Raw genomic sequence first — 22,766 nt, forward strand, 5'->3', positions numbered from 1 at the left:
TATGACGGAGCTGTATTTAAATAGTGTTATAAAAAACTTATGTACTTTATCTTAATATAGTTTATGCTATTATATACAATCACGGTGTATAATGCTTGGTTATATGTTTTGTTTGTTTTGAGAAGAATAAAATTATGATGCTACAAGTTTAATATATCATAGTGCCCGAATATTAAAGTAATTCACTGTTCGTATGATCCTTTATGAGCGCCCGAAGGTAAAACCGCATGTCGTCAGACGCTGTGTGAACGTGGAGGTCATACAAAATAAGCTCTGTCATCTGGTCTCTTGCGGTCAGTACAGCGGTCAGCTACAACGTCGTTTAACTAATCACATACAGTGTTAGACGAGCGAAGCGGCGCACTATCTCGCTGCCAAATAAATTTCTATGGGTCAGCTTCTTCCAATTGAGGCAAGAGCCGCTGTTCTAGCGCATCCAGACAAAGAACACCAGTTCCAGTTGCTTCACAAAGGAGAAAGCTCTCTAAATTTTCCTCCAAGGTATGGCATAAAAAACCATTCAATTAAGGGAAGTCTCGTTGCAACTCTATCATCTCTTGGGCATTTTCTGACCCCCAGTGCGCACATTATATTTGTTCACATATGCAGTCAGGTGAAATGTCGATTCATCACAAGACGCCACGACCCAGAAAGCTTTATCGTCGAGCAGCAACATTTCGTTTGCAAAGTTTGATTGTAAACCATAGTCTGTATGCTTAAGAGCTTGTAACAACAGCAAGCGATAGAAACGTAATTGTAAGAATCTCCTCAAAAAAAACGCACACACGTCACTGGAATTACGCTTTTATGTAAAAGAAGTTTCCTATAATTTTGTACTCATGTTAAGGCCAATTCGAATGTTTAATTTCTGATGAAGGCACTCACAAAAGTGCAAAAACCAGACCAAAAGGCGTAAAGTTTGCGACCAAAGGCTGTAATTGCTTTAACATTACTTTCTTCATATGTTACCGTACTGTTTATAATATGAAAGCGTTTCTGAATCAGTACTTGTTCAGGCTATTTTATTTGTTAGATTCCCTTTTCAATCGGGAAGATACTCTGATGTCTGTTGCGACTTCCCAATATTCGATTTAATTATCTTTTAGGAAAACTATTTTCAAAAATAACCTGTTTACCACAAACTAGATTTTTTTGTACTTCTGTTTGTGCTATGAATATGAAACGACTTCTATCTTGAGCAACCCAGTTAGTGAACTTTATGTCTGACTCTAAATTATAGGTGGTTAATAGAACCTGTAGGTCACTTTTCCAGTCAGGTTCATTGTAGAAACACTTAATTTTGTCTGACGGACAGCACAATAAAGCATCGAATATTATTGTGAAAATTTTGCAGATACCAAGTGAGTACATGTCTAGTGTATACAAGCATTACAGTTTACAGTATTAACTTACAAGCATATTCTTCTACCCTGTCCAATCACACTAACGTGACCACGTGTCAGAAGTCTGAATAACCAAAGTTTGCAGCGCAGACCGCTGCTGGACATCCGAAATTGAGTCAGCGAGATTCTGGGAGGTACCGAAAGGGACGAGCAGCCATGCCGATCCCAGTGCCCTGCCCAGCTGCATTAGGTTTCTCGGCTGAGAATCCATGGCGCGAATAGTCCGATGAAGATGGTCCCACAGATTGTCGGTTGGGTTTAAATCCTGGTGCTCTTCGAACCAAGCACGTTCACTGCTAGCTGTATGACACACTGCATTGTCCTGCTGGTACATGCTCTCGTCCCGAAGAGAAACAAACCCCATGGAGGGGTGTACATGGTCCTCAAGGTCGGATATATACCTGTATTGCTCCACTGTGACCTCCAGAATGAGGGGATCACTAAGGGAATGCCACGAAAACACACCTTCTCCAGTGTGGATCCTTCCGAAAATTGTTGCAAGACGTTGCTTTCAGACGTTTTACACCGTGCACGCCAACGCCATCTACCGTATGTGGCATGAAACTTCATTCGTCTGAAAGACCGCCTCTCGCTATTCAGTGGACGTCCAGTTGCAGTTCAGCCGTGCGATTTCAACCTTCGCCGTCGAAGAGCAGCAGTAATCGTGAGTACGTGAACCAGCCGCCTGCTTCGGTGGCCCACACGCAGCAATTTTCGCTGAGCGGTAGCTGAGGACACACTGTTGGTAGCCACTTGCTTAATTATGGCGGTCAGTTGTTCATCATGACGCATCTATTCGCCCTACACATCTTCGTAGCCGTCGTTCGTCTCTGTCATCAATGGAACGTGGTACGACACAATTGAGTCGGCACCGATTTGGAATAGCACCTTATTGCCGCAGACGGTGAACTTTAACCGTGGCAGCACACAAAATGTTCACAAAGCTGGCCGTTTTGAAAATGATGGCACTATTGGCGAGAAAGCTAAGGATAATGCCTTTTGGAAGTCAGATAAATCGCACCGTTTCCGCATTACGGCAACAGACTGCACTGTTTTCTGCGTCTCTCCGACACCCTTCTTGTCACAATCAACTTCTACTGCTGCCACCTGCCGTGTGTGATTGGTCATTGCACGTTGATGTCCAACAAATCCGGTGGTCACATTTATGTAACAAGACTGTGTATGTCCAGATCTGTACCGAAATTACAGATCCCTGCCTTTTTGTTCCTTTTTATGAATATGACAATTTCTCAATTATTCCTTTTATATCTCCATGAAGATTCAGCTAAGTTACTACCACTTGCATTAAGATTTTCTATCACTGTGGTTATACGGTCGTACAGCGGACAAATGACATCAGTTTCTTCCAAACAAATTAACAACTAGAATGAGATTTTCACTCTGCAGCGGAGCGTGCGCTGATATGAAACTTCCTGGCAGATAAATACTGTGTCCCGGACCGAGACTCTAACATGGGAACTATGCCTTTCGCGGGCAAGTGCTCCACCACCTGAGCTACCCAAGCACAACTCACGACCCGTCCTCACAGCTTCAATTCAATGGAACACTTGCCCGCGAAAGGCAAAGGTACAGAGTTCGAGTCTCGGTCCGGCATACAGTTTTAATCTGCCACGAAGTTTCAAATTAACAACCAATTAATAGCAATTCTCCTTCCTGCCCCCCCCCCCCCCACCCCTCCTAACATTCTGGTAAACCAATTTGGTTACTTTTACCTTTCCTTCTATTCTTGTAACATGAAACGGGGGTCTCTATCAGTTTAATTTTCTTTAATACTGTCTGTGAGGTGGTGCATGATGGAAGAAGGTGAGCTATGAGAGGAGGAGGGAGGATTAGGGTAAATTCCAAGATGTTTCATTTTCAAGTAATAGGGCTGACCTACTTACCCATTATCGTCAGCCTCTGATCTCGTATCGTCTCGATACTAAACTGTAAACTTTCTATCTTCCTTTTATTTATCACAACTGATGCTCTTCTGATATTCATGTTACGTGGCGCAACGTGTTTATAATTATTTGTGTGTTTCTCTATTAAGTATTCATTTGCTGAATACTGCATTTAGTAAATACTGCATTTGTCATGCGAAACAGATGATCAAATAGTTTCCAACCAGTAAAAATGGTTCAAATGTCTCTAAGCACTATGGGACTTAACATCTGAGGTCATCAGTTCCATAGACTTAGAACTACTTGAACCTCACTAGCCCAAGGACATCACACACATCCAAGTCCGAGGCAGGATTCGAAACGGCGACCGTAGCGGCAGCGCGGTTCCGGACTGATGCGCCTAGAAACGCTCGGCCACAGAGGACGCCCAACCAGTATATCTCCCAAATACTTAAGGAATCTAACTCCCATATGTAAAACAGTTTTAGACGTCTGACTTCTTTACAAACGAATGAGTGTCTTAAACATTTGAAATTAAGCATGTAGACGAGAAAAAGATGAGAATAAGTTTGAAATTCTGCTTAAAGTTTATTGGATGTCGCTATATGCTCTCATCAGAAAACAATGGATGAATTTAGTTTGGGTAATCTGTCGTCCATCTCTGACATGCATGGTGTTTCACTAAATGTGTCTGCATCTGTAGGTTACGAAGTAACAGGCGACGGAAATATTTATTGCGGCAGATCACCGTAAGTAACGTTACACTGTTTGCGGAACTATGAACATTGTTTATTGTGTTATTATCCAAAGAGTTAAACAAAGAGACTCAATTTGTTAAATGGAACAATCGTCGTTTCTATCATGCACTGGAATCAGTAACATCAGCTGTGTGTACATCAATTTAAATTACATTCCTGGTACTTTTAGTTTGGGAGCTACAACCCTTCAAAGTTTCGGAGGCAGACACCACACACGCTACGCCAAACGCAATGCAACTTCTAAATGTGGTTTGGCCGAGTTGTAATGCCGCCGGTGTCACGGAGAAAGAAGCTTCCTTGATGCGCTCCACTGCTGACTGTCGCCGTACACGGCCGTATACCCGACAGTTCGAGCCACACAAACAAACAGTGCTCAATATAGCACCGTTACTGACATCGGCTGAAGATGGCATGCACGAACAACGAGTATGTTGACATGTTGCTGATGCTCGGTGAGTGCCGACACGATGCCAATGAAGCAGCCATGGCGTACGCCGTGAGATATCCTAGGCGAAGAGCTGCGGCAGCCATTACGTTCTTACGTGCCGAACAACGACTTCGCGAAACAGGCAGGTAATGCGCCGCAGGAACAGACGAAGAACTGCAAGAAGTGAGGAGACGGAGGCGTTTGTTTTAGCTGCCGTACACCACGATCCTCATGTCAGCTTACGAGCCGTTTCTGCAGTCGCTGGTGTCAGTCGCACATCTGTGTGGCGTATAGTACACGGCCACAGGTTTCACCCGTACTACCTGTCATTGACACAGGAGCTGCATGGGAACGATTTCCGTGCGAGAGTTACATTCTGTGAATGGACCATGTATAATTTCACGCTGGTGGCTTTACAAGGTGGTATGTTCTTTGATGACTCAAAGTTCACAGATTATGGTGAAGTGAATCGCCATAACGTGCACTACTGGGCCCCAGACAATCTTCGGTGGATACGAACTGTCGACCGTCAACGTAGGTGTTCTATTAATGTATGGTGTGGAATCCTTAGGTATGAAATCATCGGCCCACATTACTTCCCAGGTACACTGACAGGTGAGTTATATCGCGCGTTCATAGTCGACAGTTTGGGTGGTCTCCTTGAAAATGTGTGTCTACACACGAGAGTCCATATATGGATGCTGCACGATGGTCACCCAGCCCATTCTGCGCTTGCTGTTGTGGAAGAACTGAAGAACAATTTTGCAAGAAGGTGGTTGGGGCGCCATGGTCCTCATTCATGACCCGCAAGGTCGCCCGTTTTAACACCATTAGATTTATTTTTGTGGGGATATCTAAAGAATCGTGTTTATGTGACTGAGCCCACATCCCCAGGTGATCTAAAACGGAGCATCGAGGACGCATGCTGCTCCGTGACACAGGCGATGTTACTTCTCGTCACGCAGATCCTTTAGAAGGTGCATTGCATTGTGAAATTCAGGAACATGGACACACATTTGAACATATCATTTAAATCAACTTCCCACCGCCAGAACATCCATCACCCGCCACACAGCCATGTATTATGTGCAGCGTGTGGTATCTGCCCCTGAAGCTTTGGGGGGTTGTAGCTCCCGAAGTAAAAGTGATAGGAATGTAATTTAAATTGATGTGTTACACAGCTTGTGTTACTGATTCCAGTGCATAATAGAAACAACTATTGTTCCATTTAACAAATTGTAACTTTTTGCTGTAACTCTTTGGATAATAACACTATAAAATATGTTCGTAGCTACGCAGGCAGTGTAACGTTTCCTGTAGTGACCTACCGCTATAAATATTTCCGTCGCCTATTACTTCGTAACTTACAAAGGCAAACACATTTAGTGAAACGCCCCGTATATAGATACTGTATGCAAAGTGCGTTGCTAATGAAGTTTGTAAACATAAATAATAAATAAAAGCGTCATACCTGATGTTGAAGTTTCACTGCTCACCGTTTTAAGCAGAAGCTGGTTTTTTCACGGATCTAAATATCTATGACGTAATATCTCCTGAACTTTGTGTCGTACAATGACATAAGTTTTCAGATGCACTCTGTAGTGTACGTAAATACTGTCTGTAAAACGTGTTGCGAATAGAGTCGGTTGAGAAGAAGTAATAAATTAAAACGTCATGACGGATGCTGATGTTTCACTGCATCAACAGCGAAATTGTACGAGGGGCGCCCATTAAGTAAGTTTCTTCACGGTATAAAAAGCATACAGCTCATCGTAATGAAATTATTTTACAACGTTTCTGTTACTTTTCTACATAGTCGCCATGTTTTTCCAAGCATTTTTAGTGAGTGACACAAGTGGTTAACACAGTGGACTCGCATCAGGTAGGACAGCGGTTCAAACCCGCTTCTGGCCATCCGGATTTAGGTTTTCCGTTATTTCCCTACAGCGCGCCAGGAAAATGCCGGGATGGTTCCTTTGAAATTGCACAGCCGCTTTCCTTCCCCATCCTTGATATACTCCGAACTTGTGCTCCATCCCTAATGACCTCGATGTCGACGGGACGTTAAACCCAATCTTCCTTCCTACCTCGGTAATGTGACACAAGTTTTTCAAAAGTAATGTTGTAGCACCTCGAGCCCTGTGCAGTAACCAGCTATTCACTGTTGACGTGACTTCATCATCAGCCCTGGACGTTCGTCTCGCAACTGTCTCTTCTTTCGTGGTAATATTCGGCATTATAGAGCTCGAATGAGCTACGCAGAGCTCGGGAGATTCAACTGGAAAATGTTCCCGCATCCTCCGTTTTTACCAGATATTACACCGGGTGATTTTCACATGTCCCCCCACCTCTATGGTCATCTTGGAGACAAGCATTTATAAACACATGATCAAGTCTCATCAATATTAAATAGCTGGTTACGAGCAAAGAACCCGATATGAATTAACTTTGGTTTGGATAAACTTGTACCATGTCACCAATAATAGTTTGAAAAACAAAGCGACTATGCAGAAATTTATCAGAAGTATTATACAGTCGCAGAAAAAGTATTTCGACATGATACATTGTGTGGAACGTTTCCTTTCTTATATGAACTAGAAGACGTACCTATTAAACGCCTTCGTAATTAGTGGTGAACCTTTTTCTTTACATTAATTTGTGGATGGTGTCGGGTAAAAAAGTTTCATAAAAGTTTGAAATTATGTGCAAAGTCTGTTGGAAGTAGCTAAGTGGTCTTATCCTCAAATACTTCCAAAATAAGTCCCCGTTATTTGCGCGCCATCAGTTACACTGACTCACGAAGAGCACACAGTTTCTATCTTTAACACTTGTTTTGTTGTGCTAAAGTTTCAACGTAAGATTGTATCTCTTAATGAGTAGATTATGACAGAGTTTTAAATTTTTAAATTCGATCAGTAACGAAGCAAAATTATAGAAAACAAATTTTGCTGCCCCTGGAAGCTGTCAGATAGGTAGGCTCCACCTTCTACTGGTTTCCGGGTTCGGGGATGGTCGCTTACTGCTTACTAATATACTTGTTGCTTGTGCATGAATCCTCCGCTCGCGGTATTGTAGATGCAACACTCTCTGACGAGGGACAAGTTAACTATTCTTCCAGCGTGGTGTCATTTTGTACGAACACTGGAACGTTGATTCAAGCGGACATGGTAGCAGAGAAACTTGCTCGTCGCCTCGAATATATACAGCAGTTTCTTTGTCGAATATCAAGCAACAGCTGCAGGCACGGCGGGAAACGAGGAACAGCAGTTCGACGTAGGCATAGAAGACACACGGATTTTTGGCTGGCACTGTGAGAGCTGCGTTTCATCATCGAAGAAACTGTCTGCCTGAACAGCCTGCAGATACTCGTGCGCCAAAGATTTCCCTTCTCTGGGGCCCTCGTATTCTTTCCTTTTTTTCTTTTTGGCGGCTCGCAGGTGTTGGCGTGCTTAGTCACGCTGGTGTGACGTATTAACCGGCGTCGACGTACGGTTACAAATTGGGCGCGCTCGGTCACAGCTCCTTGGATGATGCCCGAGCAAAAAAGCGGCGTTGGAGACGAGGCGCAGCAGATGTGTGTCACCTGGCACTCCACACCCACCCGCCGCTCGCCTCGAGTCAAGTCTTGTTAGCGTCTCGGCAACGAACTCCATCGACTGCAACGAAATCATATGTAAAATGGCACTAGGGTCAAAGTAGAAGTTGGGACCAGCCCTTTGCTAAAAAAAATGCATATTCAACTATGTAGCCTCTGACGGTAACCTGGGTGTTTTACACTTTGTGCAGACACCTGGTGACGTCACTAATTTCTATCAGATGACCACGTACAACATTTACGAAACAGCGATCTTTCAAGGAATTCCCTAACAGTGTCCTTCCAGGTGTTCAGTCTAGTTGCTGTTTCCATTTAATGCACAATATTTTCAGGACCGACCCAGACGTCTTCACGAGCTGCGTGTTGTGCTGTTATGTGCATTCGCTGTCTGGACTCCAACCATACTGAAACCGGTTTTCATCTCGCGCCGCCATTTACAGCTAAGTTAGATTCCCGAGCGCCACTTCGGCCTTTGATGCTCTTTTATTTTTTTGTTAAGAGTTCGTACTGGTACTCCCTGAAATGCACATTCTCCCAGCAATTCACAACTCTGGTGGACGTGGAGGCCGGCGAGATCTTAACAATCTGAGTGCTGGACTCCAAACCATGTGTAAATTCAAATCTCTGTCCCTGTGTATCAGGTTTCCCGATATTTTTTTAATTTTGATAGACTCCTTAACCACGCTGTTCTAAAAACGTAGCTCTTGCACCATCCTACTTCATTTCATTAGTTGTTTGGAGTGAGAAGTGGCAGTTGACATTAAATAATAGAAGTGTGAAGCCGTCACGTGAGTACTAAAAGATATTTGCTAAATAAGTATCATAACTATCACTTACCTAAAGGCTGTTAATTCAGCTAAATACAGGTATGAATAATTGAAATTGAAGAGATCGCATAGGTATAGTTGTGGGGAAAGCATACCAAACGTGTTCGCAGAACATTTGGTGCAACAGGTCTACCAAACAGACTGCTTACGTTACGCTTGTCCGTCTTGTTCTGGAGTACTGCTGTGCTGTGCGGGATCCGTATCAGGTGAGACTAACGGAGAACTTCGGAAGAGTTCAAAGAAGAGCAGCTCGGTTTGCAATGTTGCGAAATAGGTGAGAGAGTATGATACGTGAATGGGCTATTTTCCTATGTTGAAAATATGGTTCGGACTAGTGTTATTCTAATTAATTATAACATTCAGATAGGATTTACTGTCAATATTCCCACAAAATATCTTTTTTATGTAATTAGAGCTCAAAAATCATTCAAGATCAGTATTTGGTCACGTGATCGAAACCTCTCTGTTACTGGCTGATGCTCTGGTGACGTTCCAGACTAGGAGTAAGACGAAGTTATACGTCTGTTAAAGGAGTTTCAGCTGAAGTTACAATATATCTACGTACATTTTCTGCGAACAGTCTAGCTATTTAGTGATGGATAACGCATTTACAGCTTTTAAGTAACAATAGAAAGGAATTTTGTGAACGCTGATAGTGGAAACCTTGTGAAACTTGATGCGTTTATACTCCACCCATTTAGAGCGGCGACATGTGCAACGACGGATATTCTTTTCCCTGCTCCCAGAAACATCATTAAACTCGCTCGAAACGAAGGAATTATAGAACTTTTGCAAATGGGTCACTTTATCATAACTAGATTGTCGACTATCAGGCATGAGCTACGACTCAAAGTACAATAAAATTATACGTGGCAAATCTTAGTGCTGGTGTCCTAAATAGAATACACTCAGCAGGGGTAGTTGGTCTGAGGAGGAGTACAATGGTGCAACGGATAGCGGATTTGGCTACGGACAATGAGGTCAAATGTTAGAATCTGGGAAGGGTCAAACATATTTAAAAGTTTAATACGATATACGTAAATAGCCTTAGCAAGAAGAGATTGTAGTAGTTGTTTCGAAGGTAGGATGTATCATATACAGCTTCACATTAATCTAAGAAATGGTCAGCAAAGGATAAATTAATTTACTTTTTTGTAAAGCATTACTAGTAGTGAAGATACGGCCAAACGCCAGCAGTACAACGAGGTATACGACGACGAAGTTTTTTGCAGTTAGATATAGTATGTACAGCACCCAGGTAACACGAACGTAAGGTCTGTGATGTTTGTGAAGGTAAGCTAAAGCTAGTGTCAGATGCAGACTCACTTAATCTTTGCGGAAGATGAGAAACTTCAAAACTTTGAATAATAGGTATCCTAGCTCGACAGTACGAAGATAAAAAAAAACAGTGTTTCTAAGAAAATAAAAAGTGTGCGCTCACACTAACTACAAAATATCTTTTTGAATGTAACGTGTGTGAACAGCGATTGCAAATGTATGCACATCTAAAGAGCCAGAAAAACACAGTAATATTCTTTTTCTGATCGGTGCCGTGAAGTTTTTAACGGCGATTTGGTTTTCACATGGGAGGACTGTTGAGTCATTTTACAAGTAACTCAAAGTATTCTTTCTGGTTGGATTCGAACAAGCGATCTATGGACGTCATCTTGTAAAATTCGACGGTCTACCATTCTAACGACTGAGTTACCGAACATTTTATATGATAAAACGATAATTTTCACTAAGAGATTAATACCTCTAAATGACACTATCTTTCCTTACACGGTAGTAAGGACCATCTCGGAGGTAAATTAGTGTTAATTTTACAGTGCAAAACAATGTTAGTGAAGTTAGTGAACTTGTGCGTCGACGTGGTGACGATTTGCCAGTACAGTGCAGCCACATTTTAAGCATCTCCTCATTCTCTGGAACACTCCAGGTTTCAGGAGTTTTTATAGATGGACTTGTACAGTATTGTATTGCGCTTCATTTGTAAATCATTTTCCGAAACGTAAATTCCAAAAAAAGACATTACTGTGAATTAGCTTCATGGCAGAAGGTGTAGCGAGCTAGCCAGTGACGTCACAGGTATCACATGAGTCGAATGGAGCGTTTCAGAAGGCTATCGAATTATTTTAATTCTATTCCTGTTTTTATTAAATAATACTGAAATTCGAAAGGAAAAACAAGCATGTTAGGAGCATAAAATGACATAATTAGTCATTTAGGGTAATTTCCAGAAAACAATCAAATACCCAGTTGGGGTGGCAATCATTAAAACAAAGGCGTTTTTCGTTGCGGCAGGATCTTCTCGTGAAATTTCAAACTCCAACTTTCTCCTCAGATTTCGAAAGTGTTCTGTAGGCTCTCGTCTACATAGGGAGAAATGATGATGATGATGATGATAAAATAAGACAAATCAGAGCTCGCACAGAAAGATTAAGTGCTCGTTTTTCCCACTCGCTCTTCGAGTGTGGAACACTACAGATATGGCGTGAAGATGGTTCGGTGAACCGTCTGTCGGGAAATTACTTGTGAATTGCAGAATAATCACATAGCTATTGATGTAGATGATTATACACTAGTATGCAAAAACTTAAGGACGAAGATACTTCAGCATGATGGTTACTGCTATCATAGCTTGATGAGACTTGTGCCATACACTGAAAGCACTGTTAGATTACAATACAGCACAGTACAGAACGTAACTGAAAGAAATAAGCAGACAAAGAAAGATGACACTTTTTTTCAAATACCATAATTACACTGACGTCATCGCGACTTATGATGGATTCCTGGACAGGGACGGCTATGCATGCTCTGCAACGTGCTCCCATGCTGACCAAAAGTCTAGCAAGGAATAAGTTGCGGTAGAGCATTCAGTTCCTTCTCCAACGTGGTTGTGGATCGTCGTTGGTGCCCTTGGTGCAAAGCGTCTCTCATTCCCAACCCACATTATGCCTACCCACACCTTAGCACCTGGACTACAAAAACAAACATTTTCCACAAAACTACTGGGTGCATTACGTATTTCCACCTTTCTTCATACGAGGATGTGTCGAATATTGTCGAACACGATCGTTTTCGAGGTCCAGGTAGTATAGTGTGGGGACCTTTACAATGTTGCAAGAGCGGATTGACCTCAAAATATTTGAACACGGTACACTCATTACACAACGCTATTGTGACACTAGATTCCAATCAACGACATGTCAGGAGTGCAATCGGCCATGATTTCATTTTCATGGATGACAGTGCGCGACCGCATGGGACTGCGCAGGGGTGGAGCTCTTGGAACGAGAAGATATTCGGCGAATCGACTTGGAAGCCCGTTCTTTCGACTTAAATCTCATCGAGAACATTGTAAGTAGGCTGTTTAGGTTTTCTTATTGGTAACGCCATGTAGCGCTCTGTATGGAGATCACTGGCTGTGCTGTGTGCAGTCTGTGGCTGGTTGGCATTGTTGTAATACTCGCCATTGTAACGTTGGGCAGCTGGATGCTAACAGCGCGTAGCGTTGCGCAGTTGGAGGTGAGCGGCCAGCAGTGGTGGATGTGGGGAGAGAGAGGAGTTTTGAAATTTGTAAGACTGGATGTCATGAACTGCTATATATATTATGACTATTAAGGTAAATACATTGTTTGTTCTCTATTAAAATCTTTCATTCGCTAACTATGCCTATCAGTAGTTAGTGCCTTACGTAGTTTGAATCTTTTATTTAGCTGGCAGTAGTGGCGCTCGCTGTATTGCAGTAACTTGAGTAACGAAGATTTTTGTGAGGTAAGTGATTTGTGAAACGTATAGGTTAATGTTAATCAGGGCCATTCTCTCGTAGGGATTTTTAAAAGTCAGATTGCGTTGTGCTAAAAAATATTGTGTGTCAGTTTAAGCACAGTTATGTATAATTTTTCTAAGGGGACGTTTCAACATGTGGGAGGCTACGCACCAATGGACATCCAGCAGTTTTCAACCGCACACGTGGTGGGATGGAACGCCCTACCGCAAGCATGCTTGCGGCCAGCGTGGGAGCACGCTGCAGAACATGCGTTGTCGTTCGTGGTGACCACACATCCTATTTCCAACCTTTCGTAATGTCCAGGAGACCAGCACAAATCGCGGTGATTCCTGTGTAATTATTGTCCTTTAAGAGAAGTGTCATTTCTGTTCGTCTCGTTGCATGTTTCTTCCTCTTCCTTTCTGTTCTATATCTTAGCAGTTTTTTCTATGTACTGTTCAAGTGTCATCCAGCTACGCTACTTGGCAGTAGCACATTGTGTGCAAGTTACTAATGTCCTTAAGTTTTTCACATCAGTGTACTTGAGGCATTGCTTGGCAATTGCCAGGTTGCATGCTTTTCTTAGTCAGCTGTGTCGCCCATGCCACTTGCGTCTCTCTTCGACTGTTCTAATGCTCTGCCCCACGTCAGATGTGCCACATTTGCATGGAATTCTGTACACGTCGGCTTTCGTAGACCTACAGCAGAGTCGGTGTAAGACTCTGACAACTGAGGCGGGCTTGACGCCGCAGCTTCGCGCCTGCCTCAACCAATCATGCAACGCCACGGTGTTGCCACGGCTCTAGGGACCTCTACTGTGTCTGCCTGCAGCCTTTTGCACTTCGTAGTTGAAAGCTGGCAACAGCGTTTCTTGCAGTTTTCAGGGATCTAATTATACAGACTGGTTTTTTTTTTTTTTTTTTTTTTTTTTTTTTTTTTTTACAGATGGTTTTTGAGATTGAATTGAAGCTGTTTTGACTTCCTTTGGCGGGATCGAAATACATTGGATGCTATGTTTCGATAGAAGTCTACTGATCCTCCCACTTTCAGGCACGGCATAAGGTAGATAAGCAATTGTCAGCTTCCCTTTCTCGGGCTTTCTTGGTTTTAACTGCAATACTCGCTCAATTTCACGATCTGAGTATCTATTTCTTCAGAACACTATTAGTAGATGTTGTATTTCTTCTGCTAGGCTGTGACATTTAGTTCGGTAAGATAGCGCCGGCCTTGTCTTCCACCATAGCTAGGAATCACTGAGAAGACATACGTTTTCACGGAATATCGGTACGAGCTCTCGAAAACAGAGGAACATCGAAAGGCAGAGGGGGCGTCGGGAATCAATCTCAGCTATAAACAACGGCACGACATCAACAGTAGTTCAGTCTGCGTGGTTCCATGCAGCAAGTACACGCAACAGCAAAGTTTAAGGCATATCGGAAAGAGAACTGGGCCTGTTGCCGAAATACTGTACACAAAAAATATCAACAGTTCGGCTGAACGCCCTCAAGTACACCGTTAATCAATCACGCCGAGAGACCTCAGAGATCACATTGAATTCCTTGCCAGTAGATGGTGGGGAGGAGGAAGGGGGAAAGCGAGTCCCGTGCTGAAATTCATCTCGGACTTCAGTGTGCATATGTATATGTTGGGGAGGCGAGAATACATTCCAACAACGTTAGAAAATCGGAAAACACTTGAGAGACGGGAAGAACACAAATTTCCGAGATAAAAGTCATAATTTGGGCGATAGAGCTCTATCCAAGATACGCAATTAGGAGACGACATTCTTAGTAGAGAAGACGAATGAATGAATGACTGAAATCACAACAAAATTACGGTATGACATAGTGCATGGCCGGAAAGCCCAAATTACTATGCCAGAGTTTAGTCTATCGAAAAGGTTATGCACAGTGGGTCCGCGTTTATTGACCGGTGGCTACAAAGTTTCGAGTAGAACCATCACCTTCTTCAGCGATTTCTAAATGAAGGGAACGATATTTTATGAGCACTGTGAGTTTGCAACAAAAAGCCAGACTATGGAAAGGTACTACTTGCATTCGCCATCAAAAAAAGAAAGCAGGAACAATGAGATCTGCTGATATTATGGGCAGCGTCTTCTTTCATCCAAAGGGTTTCGTTTCGGTGCTATCTCTAAAGACATCGATGTCGACGGGACGTTAAACCCTAATCCTCCTTTGTTTCTTGGCTCTGGTTTATTTTCTTCGGCTTGGACTAACAATAAATGCTGCCTGTTACATCCACACATCTTTATGATCCATCATGTCTCGCAAGACAAATACGTGGGAAGAAGATCATGACAACAGTGGATTAGTAAGGACTTCTACTATGTTTAAAGTGTAAAGGGGGGCCGAAGTTCGGTTTCGATTGGTCGAGAAATTCAGGAGAGAATGTCACGGATGCACACTGATGTTCACAACTAAAGCAAAAAACGGCAATTTTGCAAAGTTGCGTTTATTTTGCTTCGAAACAGTATAAACAGATGAAAGTAAAGTAGAAACAATGTAAAGAATACAGAACTTAAACAACTGCAATATGCATAACTATAGACAAAATTGTCCCCCGTTCTCTCAAACTTAAAGGATTTGCGCACATATTCCGACAACTGGTTAATGTTCTCTCAGTATGTGGCGTGATCACCTCTGGCAGCAATACAGGCCTAACAACGGCGGGCCATACCGTGAAAGATGTCGTCAATTTCGCGCTGAGACAATAATGCATATTTCTCCTGCAGAGCTGCTCGCAGGTACAGGAGAGTGGCTGGTGAATGCTGACGTGATGCAACACGTCTCCCTAGGGCATCCCAGACCGGATCTACGTAATGTAAATCTGGAGAGAGACCTGGCCACACTATCCGTGCAATATCTTCTCTTTCCAAGAAGACATCAGCCACCCTTGCTCTATAATTTCGAGCATCTTCGTCCATCACTATGAAGTCTGGGTCCACAGCATCTCACAATAAGGTCCTAAGATCTTGTCACGATACTTGACAGCAGTTAAACCTTGCCGGTTCACCTGTACTATTTCAGGAAGAGGTGATCGAGCAGTCGACATAGTCCCTGCCCACACCGTTACGTATCCTGCTCGACATCGGTCTCTTCTTCTCTTTGGGTCTCAAAGTCGTGTTCCACGTTCCCTCCAGATGCGAATCCGACCAGACCAAATCGGGGCCCACCTGTGAGAAGAACATTGGCACACTGTTCTACCATCCAGGTGGCATGTTGATGACTCCACTCTAGACGTCCACTTCTGTGAAGACGCGCCAGAGCTACCCATACAGCAGGTTTTCAACAATAAAGGCGACTCTGCCGAAGCCTTCTGTAAGCTTTTTGCCTCGATACAAACGTCCAGTGGATGCTGCGAGGTCAGATGCCAGTTGCCGTGCAGTGATAAGGCAGTAACATCGTAGCACATCCAGCCAAATAACGGTCCTCTTTTTCTGATTTCACACATGGTCGTCCCTGCACTCATCTTCGGGATACAGTTTCGGTCTCTGCAAACTGTCACCACATTCGAGAAACAACAGAAAGCTTCACATTAAGCCAACGGGCCACATGAGCTTGCGACTGTCCTGCTTCCGTTCTTCCTATGGCCCTCCACTGCAGAGAGTGTGGTAGGCGTCTTCTCTGTGCCATACTGCGCCGTCTGTAATTGTGCGAACAGCGACTGTGGATCCAGGTATACCCAGCAAACACTGTTCTATTTGATAGATTCCGTAACGTCATCGTTGCCATGATTGTCGGTTGACCGGAACTCCACCTTCCGTGCAGAACACGATCTTACGGACGTCTGTTGACAGTTTGTATGATTAATCTCGACTTAGACAGTGGGGACGGGGAAATAGCTGTTTGTTGCTTTAATTTTGGACGCCAGTGTAAAACACGAGTTGGAGCGGCAGTCATCAAAACAAAGATGTTCTTCGTAGCTGCAATGTTTTGTCAAGAGTTTTCAGTCACCAACATTCTCATCCACATGCGAAAATGTTTTGTAGACGCCCGCCTACGGAGAGAAAAATGATCGCCATAATAAAATAGGAGAACTTTGAGCTTGCACGGCCGTCCGGTTGTGACCGAGCTGTTCTTCGCGCTTCAATCTGGAACCGCGCGACCGCTACGGTCGCTGGTTCGAATCCTGCCTCGGACATGGATGTATGTGATGTCCTTAGGTTACTTAAGTATAAGTATTTCTAAGTTCTAGGGGACTAATGACCTCAGATGTTAAGTCCTATAGTGCTCAGAGCCATTTGAACCATTTGAGCTTGCACGGTAAGATTTAAGAGTTCGTTATTCCCGTGTGCTGTTCGGAAAGGTTGAGAAATAGTCTGAAGATGGTTCGACAAACCGTCTACCAGGCACTTTAAATGTGAGCTGCAGAGTAGTCATGTAGATGTAAAAGTAGACGTGATGATAACAGTACATCTCTGTATAGAGCAAACTGTGCAGCGACATAATTTTATGAAGTATGTTATTCATTTCCTGTCAGCTGTCATGGAAAGTCGTCAGCTTTAAGGTGAAAACCTAGCACATGTAAAATTATCGTGAGGCTACGATTTAACGAATCAACTCTGTAGTGTGGTACTATGACAACACCTTTCTCATAGGGAGGCCTACCGATGGCACATTTTAATCTGCTCCGGGAACAACCTGAATTAACGATACATTTCATAAGCGATTCAGAACTGTAAGTATCATAGGGTCACAACTTTTTTTTGTACTGTTGGACGTATTATCCACTCCATATGAATGTTTTTTTTTTTATTTGGAGTCATGATGATCTTTGTTAGTTCAGATGGGGATGTGAAGCTAATATATATTTCACTCAATGTTCTCAGGATTGCTACGGGGAAGCGTGCAATCTCATGGAACCATCCATAAATTCGGGAAAAACAGATTGAAAACACACTGTGTTCTTAGTAATGACACATTGGTAGGAAAATGATTTTGCGCTACGATATCACAATGGCACAGGTCCACTTCCACCATATACTATTATTAAGCATCTGTTGCTCTAGCTATGTATTTCTCTAAGTTTTGCAGGTATATGAGGATATCTTAAATATAAAGACAGTAGTTTGAAAAGTTTTCGTTGGGCACACTACACTAGCGTTGAAATTTTTCGTTAGCGTATGATACCTCACACAGACGTAATAATTGTTTTTCCTTTCTCTTACACTTTTTCGGCTTATATGCCTTCAGTTCGCCTGTTATTTATCAGTGCGATGCAACAGTTACCTCTCTGAGTTTTAGATGTGCCCAGTCTACAATGTGAATCTTCTTTTCTGTTCTGTTATTTACAGAAATCACGAATAAGAGTTGAACAGAGTTCTTCCATGGTGAATGTCGCCATTCAGTCATGATCAGAGATTCAGTGTCGAAACCGAACGAAATATGAACATCACTGAAGAAGCGATTCTCGCGGTTCTAGGCGCGCAGTCCGGAACCGTGTGACTGCTACGGTCGCAGGTTCGAATCCTGCCTCGGGCATGGATGTGTGTGATGTCCTTAGGTTAGGTTAGGTTTAAGTAGTTCTAAGTTCTACGGAACTGGTGACCACAGCAGTTGAGTCCCGTAGTGCGCAGAGCCATTTGAACCATTTCAAGAAGCGATTATGCATTCCTTGACCCGGTAACTCAGTGGTCACTGCACTGTACTCGAAATTCGGGAGTAATAGGATTCAGATCTTTACGCGTTCATACGCATTTAGATTCTCGATGTTTTCCTTCATCGAAAAAGTTACTCTGAATACTTGCCTAATCATTTAATCTTTTTCACATCCATAATGCTGAAAATACTTCTCATAAGCACTTGAAGCGCCGTTTTAATGAGCAGAAACAACTATATGATGGACCACGTGGCACAGTGCGTAAAGCGCTGGACTCATATTCTTGGTTCACAACCACGTGTGAATTATACATGGTTTTCTTATATGGGTTAAGGCAGAGATAGGGCAATTAGTTTGAAAAGGATTTTACTGGCCTTCTCTCCCATCCCTGTCCAGTCAAAGCTTCCACTCCTTGTGTAATGATCTCCTCATTGACGAGATTTAAGCACTAATCCTTTTTCCTTCCTTACAGTGAGTTACTGAGTCACTCCTTTAGTTGGAATGATAAGGTTAAGGGCCCCCAACAAACAAAAAATGTTTCTTCAATCATGTTCATGCAGTATTTGATATCCGTCGCTAATAGTTCAGGGAACGATGGATGAATCGTCTTTCTGTTCTGTTATTTACTGAAATCAGCAGTAGGAGTTGACCACAGATCACCCAGCTGTACAAGCTACAGTATCTGGAATCTAGTTTCCTGTAATGCAATAGTACAATGTTCGTCCTGCTAATCAAAAGCATTATTGTAACACAACTTTCAAAAGACTAATATCTTGATATGCTGTTAAATCACATCTAAGATGATCTTATTCTTAATGTATTCAGTAAGCAGCATAAAATAATGAGGAAAAGAAAGGTTGTTGATTACCATCCCTCCAGCAACGTGGATTAGTGGATTAGTTTTATAAGAAAGTGAAAGGAAATTAGCTGTGTCAAATGTTTAGCCAGAAAATAGTCTTAAACGTCATAAGTGTGGACCTACGTCTGGATCCGCTTCCACACGTAAAAATTACTCTGCAACTCACAATTAAGTGTTTGTTATAGAGTTCATACAATCATTTTGAGACTGTTTCTCTGCTATTCCACTCTGGAAAAGCACTCAGGAAAAACGAACAGCTGAATTTTTCCGTACGAGCTCTGATTTCTCCTAATTTCTTATGATGGTCATTTCCCTCTATGGAGTCGGTGGTCAACAAAATGTTTTTGCAATACTCCAGAAGCGGACGGACAAGTGTAGTATTTTGCATTTTCTAAGTGTTTTGCAAATAAACGCAGTTTTCGGTTCGCCTTCACAACGTTATTGTCTCTGCTATGATTGAAATTTAAATTTTTTGATGGTAATCCTTTGGTATTTAATTGAATTGAAAGTTCTGAGCCCTAATAATGAAACCATCTTGTAATAATACAAAAGGAGCAAGTGCACGTTGCTTTCACAAAACTATCTTCGCGGTTGGCCACTACGCACAAAAACAACCGCGACACTGTGAAGTGAAGCAATAGGGTTATACAGTAGCTTATATTTATTTTTCAATGGATCGCCTAACGAGCGCAAGTTGGAGGACAAGTTAAACGATCTTGAAATCTAAATCAAGATCGAGAGAAAGAGTTATCTACTTGCTCCAGGGACTGGCATAGGTCACCATGAAATTAACAGAGGGCAAAGCTCTATACAACCCCAAAAAAATACAAAACGGTTCTAACGATATGTGAAAGACTATGTACTAAGAGCAACAAGATCTGCTTATCTGGACAACTCACAAAATCTAAATTATTTTTACAGCAAGATGCCACAAACTGTAACCAAATTAAGCAACACAGATCGCATGTTAAAGTAAGCAAGTAACGAGCTGCACAGAATATGAATTGCACCACCGCAGTTGTGACCTAAAAAGCTAGTTTGCCCTGATCAGCAGCAGATGGCAGCAAAAGATGACCCACCCTTATGATGGACCAGAGCAGAACGCCCAGAACTCAGTTTACATCTACCAAAATTATGCTTTTAAGAAAGTTCAAATGGAGGGGTTCAAACCATGCTGTTGCAAATGCATAGGCGAAAACAGTTGTTAAATTCTTGAAAAAGCAAGGGATAGCAGAAGTAATTTCCCACCTTTTACGTACAAGGTGCACATTTTTAAACACAAAGTTGGTACTGGGCTGAAGCTGTGTCTTCATTACTGGTCAACCGTAAGTATCATGAACGTTTTCCAGAGTGGCGTAATACTACTTGCTGAACCAAAGACTTAGATCGAACGCATCTGACTCTCCCATGCTGGTCGGATGGCGCCACGACGTCTGGGTCTTTGAAGTACATGCAAAGAGACCAAAACGTCCGGAGGCTGTAGGATGGCTGTGACATTTACTGATCACAGAGGGTGCAGGCACTTTCCCAGCCTCAGCAGTCAGGGATCGTGCTGCTTCCCAACTTCAGTGCAATTGTCCATATCAGCAGAGGAGACTATCTTGACGTGATGCCATTCACAGGGCTGACTTCAGCCGACAAAGGGGGTCATATAGACGTTTAAGCGTCACATCCACACTAAAATAATCACGGAATAGTGGCGGAAAATAAAATAATATCGCATAGTGATGTATGACAGAAACGCCACATCATGACAGTATAGTCACACCTTTAAAGTTGTGTTTTTTATTGTGTGACCGACGCGTAACGGAACTTTTTAGTGCTCATGTGGGGGACGTCGTACTTTTTATAGTTAAGGGTCAATTGCCACTTTTAAACAATACAAATACCTTGGCTAAATCGATAGGTTTGTTTATAAATAACTCATTTGCTACCAGTCACGATTTTCTTTGTTTTATATAAAGAAAATCGTGAGGCTATATAAAGAAAATCGTGACTGGTAAAAAAAAGTGCGAAAAATAAAATAAAATAAAGAAAATCGTGACTGGTAGAAGAAGAGTTATTTATTTAAAAAAACTATTGTTTTTACAGTCGCCGGCATCCAGAACCATCTGTAATGGATCAGATCAGATTGGCTAAATCGGTTTGTAAATCGTTTTGATGTTCTAATGACTTCACCACTCTGTGAACGATAGTATAACATGCAGACAATCTAAGAGGGCTGCTCATACGGTCTCCTAAATGGTAAATATAGGTTAAGGACAGCAGTGGACATGTAACAGTTCACTGAAATTCAAAAGAATTTTGTGAAATACTGAAGATGACAGAGCCAAGTGGCGGAAACGTAGCAGCGTCGGAGAGCTCAAATTAAAAGCGCTGAACCCGCATGCTGCAACTAATGGGTAGCCGCCACCAAACAAAGCCGCCGCTCCAGAAGACTGATGGGCCACGTTTCTTACGTCGCGCGACAATTCAGGAACAATGCCCTCAAGCAGGGCTGTAGCACTTTACCAGGTGGGTCGAGCAGGCTGCCTTTGTTTCGTAGGAGCGCTTGCTTCCAGCTAAGACAGCCACGCGACCGCTATTCGCAGGTGTCATCCACGGAAGCACAGTCACCGAATCCACGGGAAGTCATTACATGAGGAAAAGAAGGACCGGAGGTGTAGCGAAACCCCATCTCCATGGTCAGTTATTCCGGATTTGCGAAGCTTCAGTAGGGTGCCGCACATAAAACTTGACTCATGAGAAGCTTACAATTCTTTTCTCGGTGTGCTTTCATTAGACTTGTCCCCGTGCCTCTTGGCACTGCACACACTGCCTACTTTATATCTTCCCAGTTGTAGGGCGGCGAGTAAGTTACTTCACTGGTCTAAAGTTTTGATGCCGTCTTTAATCACGTGAGCCTGGCAACTAATTTGGTGGTCAGCCAGAGAGCGAAGGGAAACATATTGACCTTAGTTTCCAGTCTGCACGGCCACATTCCGGTCCAGCCCACTGAAAGAAAAGTGTCTATTTCTCATTTCTTTGCCGGATCAGGGCTATGACTTCAGTAAAAGTTTAAAGTTCCAATCAAGATTTAATTTAATTAAAGTTTCTCACAAACAACACTTAAAATTGCGTTATGTTCAACTGAAAACAAGTCTTTCTAATCTAACAGCACCTTTAGCAGTTCAGACGCGACCTCTACGGTAACTTCCTACCAGATTGTTTTTCACCCTGACTAACATCACTCAATTGAAAGTTTGCAATAAATGTTCAAAAATAAATGCTCGCCATGAAAGTGGAAATAAACTCTCCACTTGCCACGCGGAATTGAATTCCACACGGACGGCACACAAACAGCTATTTTACCGAGTTTTAAACCATCCAGGACGGTGTACAGTCCTTGCGAGTTCACTATCCGTTTTCACTGCCAAATACGCCCTTGTCACAGCTCGGCTCTGATGTCATCCGAGGCAGAGCGCGACCAGACGTTTAACTGGCGTGGACCTCACCGTGTCTCAGAGCGAACTGAACCTTTGTAGTGCTTGAGGAACTGTATTTATAAGGTGCCGTTGCGGACTGCCGAGAAAACATATGTTGTCTTTGTCTGTTTGCAT

Source organism: Schistocerca gregaria, chromosome 1, assembly GCF_023897955.1.
Source record: "Schistocerca gregaria isolate iqSchGreg1 chromosome 1, iqSchGreg1.2, whole genome shotgun sequence".
NCBI classification, from domain to species: Eukaryota; Metazoa; Arthropoda; class Insecta; order Orthoptera; family Acrididae; genus Schistocerca; species Schistocerca gregaria.